This window comes from Spermophilus citellus, assembly GCF_964194105.1.
Source record: "Spermophilus citellus genome assembly, chromosome: 5".
Taxonomy (NCBI): domain Eukaryota; kingdom Metazoa; phylum Chordata; class Mammalia; order Rodentia; family Sciuridae; genus Spermophilus; species Spermophilus citellus.
In genome coordinates this window covers 58,706,078-58,720,969 of record NC_138186.1, presented here as the reverse complement: position 1 = coordinate 58,720,969, position 14,892 = coordinate 58,706,078, and the positions used below count along the sequence as shown (strand labels likewise).

Sequence of the window (14,892 nt, the reverse complement as noted above, 5' to 3'; positions counted from 1 at the left end):
ATTCCTCTTCCTCTTTTCCAGAGCCAACTCATTATGTAAAGCCTTTTGATTCCATCTCTAAAGTATATTTGAAACCTGCCATCTACTCTTCTCTATCTTCATTGCCACTCTACTTGCCTAAGATACCATCAGTTTGGGGTTGAATGTTGCAATAACCTAACTTCCCTCTCTGCTTCTTCTCTTCCTCCACACAGCAGACAGGAGCAAAACAGGAGCTCAAAACTTTAAAAACAAAAACAGGAGCAGGGTGGGTGGTGCTTGCCCACAGGTGGTGCCTGCCCATAGTACTAAGGAAGCTGAAGCCAGGGATCACTTTAACTTCTTAAGAATTTAAGATCAGCCTGGGTGACATAACAACACCCTGTCTAAACAAATGAGAAGGAGAAGAAAAGAAAGAAAACAAACAAGGGCTGGGAGTGTAACTCAGCAGTATTGTGATGCTTATCATGTGTGTGAGGTACTGGGTTCAATCCCTAGTACCCCAAACCAAAACAAAACATTACCACTACCCTAATTAAAATCCTTCAATAGCATCTCATTGTCATTCCCGTAAAATCTAAAAATCCCTCTATGGCCTAATACAAAAGACCCTGCAGAAGCTTTCCAAGGCCATTTCATTCCATTCTCCCCTTGTTCCCAGGAGCCTTCCCTTCAGTCTAACGCCCTGTCTTCAGGTCTTTACACTTTTCACAGGCCTCAGCCTGAAATACAGCCCGTTTTTCACATGGTTAGCACAAGCTTGTGTTTCAAGTCTCAGCTCCAATGTCACCTCTTCTAAGAAACTCTTCTTGACCCTTACTAGCCAAAATGGTCTGTTCTAATACACTCTTTTAGATCCACCAGGCACTTCTTAAGTTTTTCTTAATCTGTAATTACCTCGGTTGTGTTTTCTCTCTTCCCAATTATGCTGTAAATCCCAAGTGCAGATATCCTGTCTTGAATTCCTCTAAAGCCTACTTTTAAATACAGCTTTTTCCCTCTACACTGCCTTATTTTAAGCTTTATTGGATTTTAATCAAAGGTTGCAATTACTTTGGCATTTGCCATGAAAAACAAGGGAGGAAATGCCAGAAAATTAAAAAAAAAAAAAAAAAAAAACTGGCACTCCACCCACTCAGTGATCAGACTGATGTAGACTGCACATAGGCATTCAACCGTTGTGCCTTACAAAAAATTCCAAACAGGAAAGAGAAATGTGGACATACTACCTACTAAGATGGTGTAATTCTGACATCTACATGAAAAATTTAGGTTGGTTTTCCATTTCTATCATATTGGGAATTAAATACAAGATCTTGCACATGCTAGGTAGGCACTATACCACAATTACACTCACATTTCCCTCCACCATTTTAAATCTTTTTATTTTTATTTTGAGCCAGGACCTCCCTAAATTGCCCAGGCTGACCTGCCACCACACCCCCAAAATGTAGGGGATCACTTTAATCTTAAGAGTTCAAGATCAGCCTAGGTAACATAGCAACACCCTGTCTAAACAAATGAGAAGGGGAAAAAAAGAAAAAACAAGAGCTGGGAGTGTAACTCAGCAGTATTGTGCTGCTTAGCATGTATGTGAGGTACTGGGTTCAATCCCTAGTACCCCAAACCAAACCAAAACATACTACTACCCTAATTAAAATCCATTCTCCTTAATGATTATAAAACATAACTGTAATTTGAGAATAAAAAAGAAGAGCTAGCACAAAAGAAGGAAAATACATGATCTTTGCTCTGGAGTTAGACCCCATTACTTGACCAGGTTCTCATTTTAGTCAGGTCATCTGTTCAGCACCTGTTCTAGGTGTTTCTTCCTGAACTGTTTTTATTCATACTGTTATTCGGTTTCATGTTTAGAATGATTTGCCCATCCTACTTTCCAAAACCCAAAAGATATGTCTACAATTCAAAATTCAGGAAACAATCCTTTCTTATAAGGATTTATCTCTAGGTCTTTATTTCAGTGTCTTTTCTACTCTGTTCCTAATTCCTGTATAAATCTTGGATGCAAGTCTATTTTAGTTACACAGTTGTCTTGACTAAACTAGATAGTTTGGCTAGACTCAGACACCCATACGTTATATAACTTCTCAAAAGAATGAGACAATCTACTTTTTAAAATGTACTGACTTTAAAATCACAGAATACCTAAGCCTTATTCTACAAGATAATAATTTCAAGACTTGACAAACAGCCAGGAGAAAAATAAAAACGAGAATAATGTGAAGTATACTGTGCAAAACTCAAAATGATATAGACCTTAATTCCCATGTTCCAATTCAAAAAGGAACACAGTCAATACAGTATATTCCAAATATCTATCTGTTATGCTGAAATCACTTGAAAAGCTTTGGATAATAGGCTCCTATTCAAATTAGAGGGTCCTGGGCAGAATTTCAGTCCTGGAGGGGGTTAGGGTTGTAATGAAGTTGGGAGTCAGAGGTTAAAACTGAGATTGCCTAACACATTATTAAAAGGACACAACTGGTCCTAGCAAATAATGATACAAATCTATATTTTAAAAACATCTCCCCAGTTGATTCTGTCAGACTGGGAAATCATGGGTGTAAATTAAAAGCTTTTGGAATTTAATGTGTATTTTAGCACTTAAAATGGCAAAACCTGAACAATCAAGCCATTTCTATGAACATTAATTTCTTTCCTAATTTTTTTTCTTTTTTTAAATTTTTTTTTATTAGTTGTTCAAAACATTACAAAGCTCTTGACATATCATATTTCATACATTTGATTCAAGCAGATTATGAACTCCCATTTTTACCCCGTATAATTTCTTTCCTAATAAGCAGATAATAAGATCAATATTTCAGGGATGATGTAATAAATAGGAATTATATAAAGCACCAAACACAGTTCCTGTCATAGAGTAGATTGTTTAATATATGGTGGGTTTTGTTAAAGGGTATCTAACATTCACTACTTGTTCATGGACACATCTACTGGTGCCACTGTTACTTTTCTCCATGAGAATTTAACTATTCACTCTGCGACTCCTACAGAGATAAGAGCTTTATAGGCTTTCAGTAATAATTTAAGACCTTCAAATACAACCCTTTTACTATAGAGCTACTACCCCAAGGATACTTATTTTTGGATGCTTTCAGGTACAGTCTTCTTTTAAAGGGAAAGGAAAAAAGTAAAGTGGTTTAAAGCGAGTTAACGTTTTCAGATGGGAGTTCTAAGAAACTTTTAATTCACTATCACTTGAAGTAATACCGAAGCAAACCATGTTAAAATCATAAAACCCATCACCTTCCCGTATTTTGACCAAATAAATATATCTCCAGGATTTTTACAATCACCCAAAAAAGAAAACACAGGGTACCTATGAGCAGCATGTTACTGGAAAGCAGATAGGCACTGTCTTCAACTGTCCTTTTGTTGTTGTTTGTTTTTAATTTTGTAACCGGCTTTGCCTACTCTGAATAACTGGAAAAGGACGAAGGAAAAGCTTTAATACCCGGCCCTCCAGCCGGGCCAGAGAAAACAAAGCCGCCGTGTCTGGCCTTAGGAGAGAAGGCAGGAACTCCTCACCTCCAATTTGACCAGGGGGAAGCGGAGATTAGGGAGGAAACCCATCAGCCGCGAAGTCGCCCTCATGTCACTTTTCCCCTCAGAAACTTGTGGGATCCAGCAAGCCGCCGCCCCAGCCCCTTCCCACAGCCAGCAGGCGGCCTGGTATTTTGGGTCTAGGGGTGTGGGGACGGCGAGGGCTGCGTGGCCCCGGTCCCATCTACAGAACTCAGCGCCCCGCGCGCAGCTCCGCTCCGCCTGGCCCCGGACATCGCGGCGCCCGGGCAGGTGAGGCGACCACGGAGGGCGCCGCCCGCGCCGCGAGGGAAGATGGCGCCCGCCGAGCAACTGCGCCACCAGCCCTGGCGACAGGCCAGGCTCAGCGCCATCTTAGCGCCTTCCAACCCCCCACCCCCCACCCCCAAGATCCCGCATTCTGGGCCACTCCGAGGCGCGAGCGGCGTCGGGTTCGCGCACTCTCGGCCAAAAAATCGCCGCCACTGCCTCTGGTCTCTTTCAGCCGGCCGGACAGCGTGGGCCGCGCAGGAGGCGCCTGCCTGGGCCGCGGGTCGGCCTCGGGTCCTCCGCGCGGCGCGGGGGCTCGGCCCGGCCCGGCCCGGCTCAGGGTCCACGGCGGTGCTTCGGGGCCAAGCAGCAAGGCGACCGGGAAGGGGCAGTCCCGCCGGCAGGTGCGCGCCGCGGGCTGGGGCCGGGTGGTCGGCCGGCCTGAGCTCTCCACGCCGCGGCCCGACCGAGGCCCTCCTGCTCTCCGCGCCGCGGCCGCCCTCAGAAGCGGCGGGAAGGAGGAAGCCAGAATGAAAAATAAACCCGGTTCCAGCCGCCGCGGCCGCCGCCTCCCTCCCCACCCTCTTCTCTCCCCTCCCCCGACGCGGGGTCCATTTTGCTGAGAAGAAAGAAAATGCGATTCACACCCAAGAGCTTCCGAGAGAGAAAAGAAACCAGGGGGGGAAAACCGAGGGGAGGAGATTGGAAAAGCTTATTTTTCTTGCTCGCCTGCCGTCACTCCAGGCCCTCCCTGCCCCCTGCTTGCGGCCCCGCCGCGCTGTCCTCCCCTCTCCGAGCCCCGCTCCCTCCTTCCCGGCTCCCGGCGGCTCCGGGGGGCGGAAAACACACTCACACTCGCGCACACAACTAATTTTAAACCGGCTCAATCAATGAGTCATTAAAAGGCTTCCTTCCCCTCCCCTCCCCACCACCAACCGCCACGCCACCCCCTTCCCGACCTCTCCCTCTCCCCGCTCCAGAAATTTGCATCCGCGGAAAAGGAAAGAAAAAAAGAAAAGCGCCGAGGCCCCCACCCCGCCGAGGCGCCCCCGGCCCGGCCCCGCCGCCCCCTGCCCGCCTGCGCCCCCGCCCGCGACACTGAACTTGGTCTTCCCGGGGCCCCGGCGGCGCTGGGAAAGGCATAAACACTCGATTCCCCTTTTCTCCGTGTCCATTAAACATCCACCCACCACCACCATCACCCACCCACAAACCCACCCCCCCCCCAAAAAAAAAACACAGCCTTAGCCAATAGCTCTCTGGGCTGAAACCTAATATCCTGGTTTTGGCAACTCGGTGTTTAATTTGCTCCTCTTTCTTTTCTGTCTGGAGATAGATCTCCAGCCCCCCCTCTCTCGCTTTTTCCCTCCCCGAAGGAAAGAGGCAGAGGAAGGAGGTTGTGTGTTTTTTTTTTTTCTCCTTGAAATTTTTATCACAAAATTATAATACACTCAAAGGGAAACTCACCGTCATGAAAAAGCAGTGCCTTGTCAACGGGGTTTCTGCGCCATCGCACCAGGGGCGGCGGCGGCGGCGGCAGGCGCGGGGCGCGGGGCGCGGGCGCGGGAGCTCCCGGCCGAGCGGCGCCGGCCACACGCGCTCCGCTCTCTCTCTCTCGCTCACCCCCGCGCCGGGCGGCGGGCGCCCGCTCCCCGCGCCCGCCCGGCCTTCATGCTCTGCGCCCGGGCAAACCGCTCGCCTGCTCGTCTACCTCCAAACTTCGGTTCTCGCCTGGCAAAAAATGTGGAGATTACAATTTTTTAATTAAAAAAAATTTTTTTAAATCAAGCTCCAAGACTGCCAATTCCTGTTTCCTTTGAGATTATAACTTTGGAAGGTATTGGGGTTTATTTAAGAAACAGGTTATTTGGTCTTTTTTTTTTTTTTTTCCTAAAGATGTACAAGATGCGTACTAATTTTCCGCAGGCGCCTTGCGCGCGCGCGCGCGCGCGCAGACACACACACACACACACACACACACACACACACACACTATAGTTTTAGTTGATTCGGTTGAGGGGGTAGTTAAAGACAAAAAAAAATGCTTATTTGCATATACTTTTTAAAAACTACAACACAGCTTTTAACTTAGTTATTTGGCAAATAACATACTAACTTTTAAATGTACTAAACTTTCCTTTGCAACATATTTTTTTCATTCCAAAATGCTGTGAAACTTTTATGTCAACATTAAAAAGAAAAAACAAAACTAGCGACTAAGATGAAGGTGAGGAGCTGAGTAAATCACACTCCAACTCTTAAGTCTTCTCTTTATGTAGATAGCTTTTACTTTTCTATTTGTGGAATTTGTCTTAACCCCCATTCTTAAAAAGGAAGCTACAAAACCTTTTAACACTCTTTGATCCAAGTATAATTACCACCTGTTTTAAATTTCAAATTGTTGCACCTTCTCTCTAAACCATTTAGTATCCAAAGCATTTAAGTAAATGTTAATTATGTTAGTATATGTAGAGTTCCTATAGTCTAAATTAACTACAAATGCCCACAAAATAGTTTTGTTGTCTTAAAAAAAAAATCCAAGATAGATAGGTAAAGGATGTCCAAGAATGTAACTAAGGCTTCAAATAATACGTATGGAGGGGAGAGGAGGGGAAATGGGAGTAGGAAAGATGGTGAAATGAGATGGACATTATTACCCTAGGTACATGTACAATTGCACAAATGGTGCGACTCTACATTGTGTATAACCAGAGAAATGAAAAGTTGTGCTCCATTTGAATATAATGAATCAAACTGCATTCTGCTTTCATGTATAATTAGAACAATTTTTTTTAAAAGTACATATGTAAACCTCAAAAATGTTCTAAAATTATTTTAAATTAGTTTGTGAGTTCTGAAGGAGTTCTGTCAATAAAGAGAATGTTCAAATAAAATTATCCTAGATTTATTTTTTAAAATAAAATTGGTTTCTAAATCCCTTAGTATTAAAAAAACTTAATGGTGCAGATAGGGGCATAGCTCAGGGTAGATGTGCTTACATGCAGTATGTGGTGGGTTCCATCCCCAGCACCAAAACAAACAAACAAAAAGCAATGGTAGTGCACCTCTTTGCCTGCTTGTATAAGGATACTGTTGCTAGACTATATTTCACAAAAATAAATGTGTCAAGGCTGACATAAAATGTTGTCATATTCAACACAGAAGATCCTTTTGAAAAAAAAATAATCTTGTTCAAGTAACTGCCACTTTATCATTCACAATGTATGTTTTGTATTTAAAAGCTCCTTAAAATTCAATGACTTAGTACCACAGTATCACTGAAGTGTTTTTCTCAGAAGATGGTTTGCTTCAAATTCAGCCAAGGCCTTCCTAAAACAGTAGTCTTTGCATAAATTAGCATATTCCTTTACACTCCATGATTGGACCAACCAGTTTTCTCAGTGGCTTGGGGAAATTTTAAGCATGTTTTAAAAAGTGCCTCTGGATTGGCTGGAATTTAATTATAATACTCATTTGGAAGAATTACATTTCAAGAGTCCATGGATTATTCATTGCAATTAGGACCCACCAAGCAAGTTATTCCACAGTTTCAGTGAAATATTAATGGATTTCAGAAAAATATCCTCTTTGGTTGTCCAAAACCCCCAGAAACCAGAAATCTGACTTTAAAGATGACCCTGATTTTTTAAAAATTTTATTTTATTGGTTTTCTTAGTTAATACATGACAGTAGAATCCCTTTTGATAAAATTATACATGCATAGGATATATCTTATTCTAATCAGAACCCCATTCTTGTGGGTGGGCATGATGGTGGGGTTCACTTAGATAATTTCATATGCAAACATAGGAAAATTGTTACATTTATTCTACTGTCTTCCTGATTTGATTATTACACAATGTTACATGTACTGAAATCATATTGTACCCCATAAATATGTATAATTATTTCTTAAAAGGGGGAAAAAGGATGACCTAACAAAGCTGAATCTGTATACTCATAAAATGGGTCCTGGCACACTGCAGTCTTTTTAGAAAATAATAAGAGCATTGACTTTTACAAGGAGCCTACTAAGTGTCACAAAGCATTATACTAAATACTTCCATATGTTACCAGGAGCCTTCACTCAAAATTGTAGAATAAGGTCTGGTTATCCTGTTATTTTTCAGATGAGGCTGCCAATGGTTTCAAGTAATTTGCCAAAGGTCATCAGTCTAATAAGGGCTGATGTGAGGATCCTGGTCTGATGAATTCCCAAACTCGCCCTCTGTCAGTAAAAAGTATCTTGGGAACAAGCCATCTGGCTGCGTCACTGTAAACCTTAGAGTCTAGTGGTGAGGCACAGGCAGAGGGGACAACCTTGTTTTTAGTCAAGACCTACTTTGAGAATGCCAGTTGTCAAATCTAATTTTAAATCTGGAGGAATGGTTTGAAAAATAGTGAAACAGCAGTGGAGAATCTCAGCTTTCTCAGGTATCACCAAAATTATAATCCATTGGGGCTGGGGATGTGGCTCAAGCGGTAGCGCGCTCGCCTGGCATGCGTGCGGCCCGGGTTAGATCCTCAGCACCACATACCAACAAAGATGTTGTGTCCGCCGAGAACTAAAAAATAATAAATATTAAAAAATTCTCTCTCTCCTCTTTCACTCTCTCTTTAAAAAAAAAAAATTATAATCCATTTATAATATGGCAAAACAAAAACAACTTAATTTCCCCCATATGATTATAAAATTTAACATTTAATTTTAATTTGATTTTATCTGTTCTACAGATGGAACTTGGGGTGTTGCACATACTAGGAAAGCACTCTGCACCTGAGCCATTTCTCTGGCTCCCAAAATTTAATATTTTAAATAAGAGGGGTGATTTTCTATGTAAAATTTACAACAGTCTTGTAAATACACAGGATTTTGGTATTGAATAAGATTAGAAAACTTTTTAAGAGAAAAGTTCTTAAAATAACTTTCCTGTATGCAGATTATTTCAATTGTATTATCTATGATTTAATTATATACTACTAAGTGGTCATTCCTATGACTCCCACCCATGTCTGTGACCTAGAAAGAAGGTCAACTGGATACACATACACACACACACACACACACACACACACACACACACACAATGTAATTACAACTGAAATGTTCTAGCATGTGTTTGGGCCTCTGAATAAACAGGCTCAATGTCCACATACAATGAAAAATGAAAGTGAGACTGGGAGCTGGGCACAGTGGTGCATGCCTGTAATGCCAGTGGCTCAGGAGGCTAAGGCAGGATGATCCCAGTTCAAAGCCAACCTTAGCAACATAGTAAGGCCTAAGCAGTTTAGCAAGACCCTGTCTCAAAATTTAAAAATTTTTAAAGGACTAGAGATGTGGCTCAGTAGCTAAGCGCCTTTGGGTTCAATCTCTGGTACAAAAAAAAAAAAAAAAGGCTGGGAATATAGCTCAGTGGTACAACTCTTGCCTAGCATGCTCAAGACCCTAGAATTGATCCCCTAAACCTGAGGGTCATATTTGAAGTGGTTTACTTCCCCCCCTTTTTCCAAATGTTCCATTGGTTGTTAGACCATTCTCATTAGAAGAAAATGCATAGTAGAGATTAAATAGTGATATGAATGATCAGATGTGTCCACCACAGAAATACAAAAATATACCAATGAGTTAGTAAGTGTTCTACACAGTGTTTATGGGATAAAAAATGAAAAATTCTCAATATGCACCAGGGACATACCTTTACTTTTATATCTAGAGGCACTTAGATTCTGGGGCTTAAGCTTACTGCTCTGTAATCAGTCTAATTTAAGTTCAAATTCTACCTTTCTTTCTCACAGGCTTCTGGTTTTGAACAAGTCATTTTGCCTCTTGGAATCTCAACTTCCTCATCTACAAAATGGGGATAATTATAGTGCCCAGCTCCCAGAGAAAGGATTCAAGAACTAGTGTATGTACAATGTTTAGCATGGTACCTGAAACAAAATAACAGTCCCATACATTCAGCTAACATTGTATTACCTTATTTTAGATACATTTCAGGTTGAGTCCTGTGAAATCTCCCCATATGAATAACAAATGGCCACCTCCTATGATTGAGTCTAATATATCTCCCTTACTTCCTTCCTGGCTAGGAAGCTCCTCCAGGGCAATGAGTCATCTCCAGCTTTAGATTCTCTAAGGGCCTAGCAGCATACTTTGTATATAATTAGCTCACAATCAATATTTTTGGGTTAAAGGAGAAACAGCCCACTTCATGATATCTATAAGAATACAAGAAATGAGAGCTGGGGCTGACTCAATGGCACATATCTGTAACCCCAGCTATTAGAGAGGCTGGGGCAGGAGGATTGAGGATTTCAAGTTTGAGGCTAGCCTGGGCAATTTAGGGAGATCTTGTCTCAAAATAAAATTTAACAAAGGGCTAGGGCTTAGGCACCATGGCCTGTCATCCTAGTGATTTGAAGGCTGAGGCAGGAGGATCACAATTTCAAGGCCAGCCTCAACAGCTTAGAGAGACCCTGTCTCAAAAGAAAACAAAAGGGGCTGGGGTTGTGACTCAGTGGTAGAGCGCTTGTCTCACATGCTTGAGGTAGTGGGTTCAATCCTCAGCACTACATAAATAGAGAAAATAAAGGTATTGTGCCCTCTACAACTTAAAAAAAAAAGTTAAAAAAAAGAAGACATAAAAAGGGACTAGGTATGTGTTCAGTGGTTAAGTGACCCATTGAACCCCTGATTTAAAAAAAAGGGGGGTATGGCTGGAGTATAGCTAGTGATAAAACACATGCATAGTATACATGAGATCCTGCATTCAATTCTTTGCCCCAAGTGGAAAAAGTCATGCTACAGAGTATATGAAGAAGGAAGGAGGAGAAGAATTTACTCCCACATATCAAGGGAGTAAAGTCAGTCCCCCTAAATTATATTGTCCACCATGCATTATGATTTTGTTGGGATGAATTCAACTACTTTGTATAATTATGATGCTCTAATTAAAAAAATTTTTGATGGTACTGGGAATTAAACCCAGGGGCTCAGGGCTGGGGTTGTGGCTCAGAGGTAGAGTGCTTGCCTTGCACATGTGAGGCACTGGGTTCAATCCTCAACAGCACATAAAAATAAATAAACAAAATAAAGATATTAAAAAAAAACACAGGGGCTCACACATGCTAGGCAAGTGCCCTACCAAATGCCACTGCCCTACATCCACCCTGTGCCTGGCATGTAGTAAATAGTCAATAATAGTTCCCATTGCTGTTGTGGTTGTTGCCATTATTAAAAGGAATGTGGAACTGTTTTCAAAGCAGTGATATTGGAGTGATTACAAATGTTTTCAATATCTTGCCTGCGTTATTTTGTTTGATATATGACTATGAATGCTTTAAGTCATCTTTGTATAGACTAAGGCTATTCTAGTCATAACATATTTTAAGCTGGTTATTTTCTCTGACAGACATTTAAAAAAAAAAAAAAAATCTGAACTCCTACAAGTTTCCAGTACAAGGATAAGGAGTTAATACAACACAGCAGAACTGTTGGGAGGAAAAAAAAAAAAAAGACATTCAGCACTCCCACTGGCCTTCCTGTCTTACACATCTCGCCTGTTTCCCTACAAAGAAATGAGGGGGAGGACAGCCATCAGCCCTCTGGTTAGGAGGGCACCACTTGCTGCTGGAAGGCGGGGCTCTGAAGCATTACTCCTCCCAGGGACCCTGGTCCTCCACCAGGACTCTTCTAAACACAACTTCCTCCCAGGTGACACATCCAGGAGAGTGACAGATTGTAGAGGAAAACAGAATGGAGGTCACATAATCAGGCTTTGGGGGGCCACCTGGTGAGATGGCCAGCCTTGAAGATAGGATCGCTATGTGAGGGGACTTGCTCAACAAATGTCATGTCTTTTCTGAAAATGAAACTATTGAGAGCTAAAACAGCTTTAGAAAGAACCACCCCCAATAGATGACTTATAAAGATAAGTTGAAGACAAGGAAAATAGTTGGCTAAGAACACACCAGGAAATTCTCCACACTGAAGAAAAAACTGAGGGAGTGGAGTGGAGACACCATGTAGCTTTTTTTTTAAAGCAGAGATTGAACCCAGAGGGGTTCAACCACTGAGCCACATGCATATCCCTTTTTTTTTATTTTGTGACTGGTTCTCAGTTGCTTAGGGCCTCACTAAGTTGCTGAGTCTGGCTTTGAATTTGCTATTCTCCTGCTTTGGCCTCCAGAGCTTCTGGGATTACAGGCATGCACCACTGTGCCCAGATTCCACAATATTTTAATCACTAAAAAGTCACATTCTTATTTGAGCACAGAATAGTTAAAAGATATTTAATAACTGTTGTTGTTAGGTACTTTTAGAGCCCTCAGACTATATAATTCTCTCTTTCCTAAATCTTCCAATTACTAGTCCCCAGGTACCCTAATATTGTATAGTTGACGCCATGAGCAAAAAGACAAATACTCTCATACCTCAAAATGTTTATACGTTTCTCTCAGTATGAATCATACCAATCAACCAGTTGGGCATATTTATTCAGTCTCTTGTGAGTTAAGTTGACTTGAGTCAGGTCTAAGACAATCACGAGGTTGTTCAGAGATCGACAGAGCAAAGGACATAGGTGCTTTGGAGTAATAGTTCTAGTATAGGCCTGGTCAAAACTTGATGAGTTATTCCTGTCCCATACACTGAAACTCATAATGGATTATCTCTTCTGAATTTGCTTTCTCTCCACTGTTTGTAGCACCTACCTTTCCCCTAGATTATCCCCCTGGATATTTTAGGATTGTCTATGATTCCTCTTCATTCCTTCTTCTCCCTTAAACCACATAACCAACCTCTAAAATCTCCCTCAAACCCAGTCTCTCTTTGCCACCATTTACCCACCACCACTCTCAAGTCCTCTCCCTTGCCTGGCCATCCATCAATCTTCTCTTTAAACAACTGCAAAGGGGCTGGGGATGTGGCTCAAGCGGTAGCGCGCTCGCCTGGCATGCGTGCGGCCCGGGTTCGATCCTCAGCACCACATACAAACAAAGATGTTGTGTCCCCTGAGAACTAAAAAATAAATATTAAAAATTCTCTCTCTCTCTCTCTCCTCTCTCACTCTCTCTTTAAAAGAAAAAAAAAAAAACCCGCAGGTCATAAAAAAAAAAAAAAAAACCAAACAACTGCAAAATTCATTTTTGTAAATCCCAAAGTTAGTTGAGTCATACCTCCATCAGCACCTCACTGCTTGGGGAAGCTTCTTAAAAATATAGAATCCTTGGCTTGGGGTATAGCTCAGTGGTAAAACTCATGCTTAGCATAGATGAGGTCTTGGCTTTCATCCCCAGCACTACAAAATAAAATAACACACAGATTCCCAAGCCCAAAACCCATAACCAGAAAATGAGACTTTCTGGGAAAAGTAAGGCTCAACCATATATACTTTCCTGTTTTTAAACTTAATTTTATTGTTTTGGTACTGGGGATTGAACCCAATATCTCATGAATGCTAAGTATACCCTCTACCACTGAGCTACACCCTCAGCCCTGAAGAGTACTTTCAACTGGTTCATTAACTGGCCCTTCCTGCTGCCCCAGATGTATCTCTGGCCACACCTCTCCTAGTATCCTGTGTCTTGAACAAACATGTCCCATTTTGGGCTTCCCTTTCCCTATACCTGATATACCCTTCTTCCTCAGGGCAAATCTTCCACTCTCCAAGTCCCAGGTCCAAGGCTGCTCCTGTGGGAAGCCTTCTTCCACTCCCACATCAGTGGTTTTCCAACATCCTTGCCTGAGATTCCACCCCCCCCCAAAAAAATATATTTCATGTTGCAATGCAATAGATATGTAACTGAAACAAAGGCCTTCAAAAACAATGTCCAAATTTACTCTGGAGGACACAATTGGATAGTTTCATTCCATGCCATCTCAGTTTTACAAATGTTTTAGACACCTTGTAAAAGGATTTCATGATCTGCTGATAGAGGTGACTCCCACTTGAAACACTGCTTAAAATGAATGAATGACTCCCTTCTCTTCACATCTGATACAGACACACCTCCATTATCCCATTTATCACACTCTACAGTAATGATGCCTTTATGGTCTGTTTTCACCTCCACCTCCCTCCTGGAAATCTACACATGCCACAATTAAGTCAGCACATCTTTGGCAGTTGCACAGCTGTTGACAAATGCAGAAATGAGAATATTGAGGAAGGAATATTTTAATTGCTTTTGCTCAGGTCCAATCTCCTCCCCCCTTGTATCTGCTTGCAGTTCACAGCATAATCTATTGGCAACTCCCCAGAGGCTAGGCCTGGGAATTACTTAGTTTCAACCCTGAAGTTAACAACAATTAAAAAAAAAAAAAAAAAGAGGATGAAAAGTCATTATATTTCAGCACAATATCACTAAGGTGTAAATTATTTTCCTTTTAAAAAATAAAAACCACACACACACACACACACAAAACCAACCAGGAAATATCTCGTGGGGTTGCTAGTTTGCCAAGATAGTGCAAATGTGGGCAAACAAATCTCTCACTTAGATACTTAGAAGCAAATATTAAAAAACCTCAAAACCCTCCTGCTTCCGTACCACTTCAGAGAGGAAAGTCCCTGCTGGGTGGGTGCAGACAGAGGCCTCTCTATTCCTCTTGCCTAAAACTCCACTTCTCACTAGGCTGTCCCCATCACCACACACAGATGCAAAAAGTAGGAAAAGCAAAAGGAAACCAGAGCAGCCTAAAGAACCGCGGCAATGAACCCGGGCGGCAAGTTCCGGAGAGAAGGGTACCTGTGATGGATGGATGCGCTAGAGCACGGCCAGAGGCGGGGCGGGGGGGGGGGGGGGATCCTTTTTCTGCAGCACGTGGCTCCAACAGGAAACCTGCCTGTAACACCCCCTAACTCTGCACACCGCTCATTTGCAGCAGCATCATTTGTGTGATGCTCATTTGCTCAACGTCCTTGTAAACGTTCTTAAATGAGTGAATGATTCAATGGAAAGACATTGCACAGCTGGCTAGGAGCAGGGACTGGACTGTCACTAAGAGTTAGTGAAATGCTCTAGGAGTTTGAGGAGAGAAGGAAGCTGGGTTTTTAGGGATGAGTAAGAGTTCTCTAA

At 42.3% G+C, this 14,892-nt stretch overlaps 1 protein-coding gene across 5 annotated transcripts in view; it reads right to left on the bottom strand.

The window, feature by feature from the left end:
• BICRAL (BICRA like chromatin remodeling complex associated protein) overlaps nt 1-14,892 on the bottom strand; it is a 106,364-nt gene that overhangs the window by 73,121 nt on the left and 18,351 nt on the right. For 3 of the 5 annotated variants that reach the window (XM_081296009.1, XM_081296010.1, XM_081296011.1), the window contains exon 2: nt 5,281-5,544. The gene's annotated coding sequence lies outside the window, so the exon portion shown is untranslated. Of the gene's footprint in view, nt 1-5,280; nt 5,941-14,892 lie in introns of those variants that run through there. The other 2 variants (XM_081296014.1, XM_081296012.1) reach the window with 1 other exon arrangement.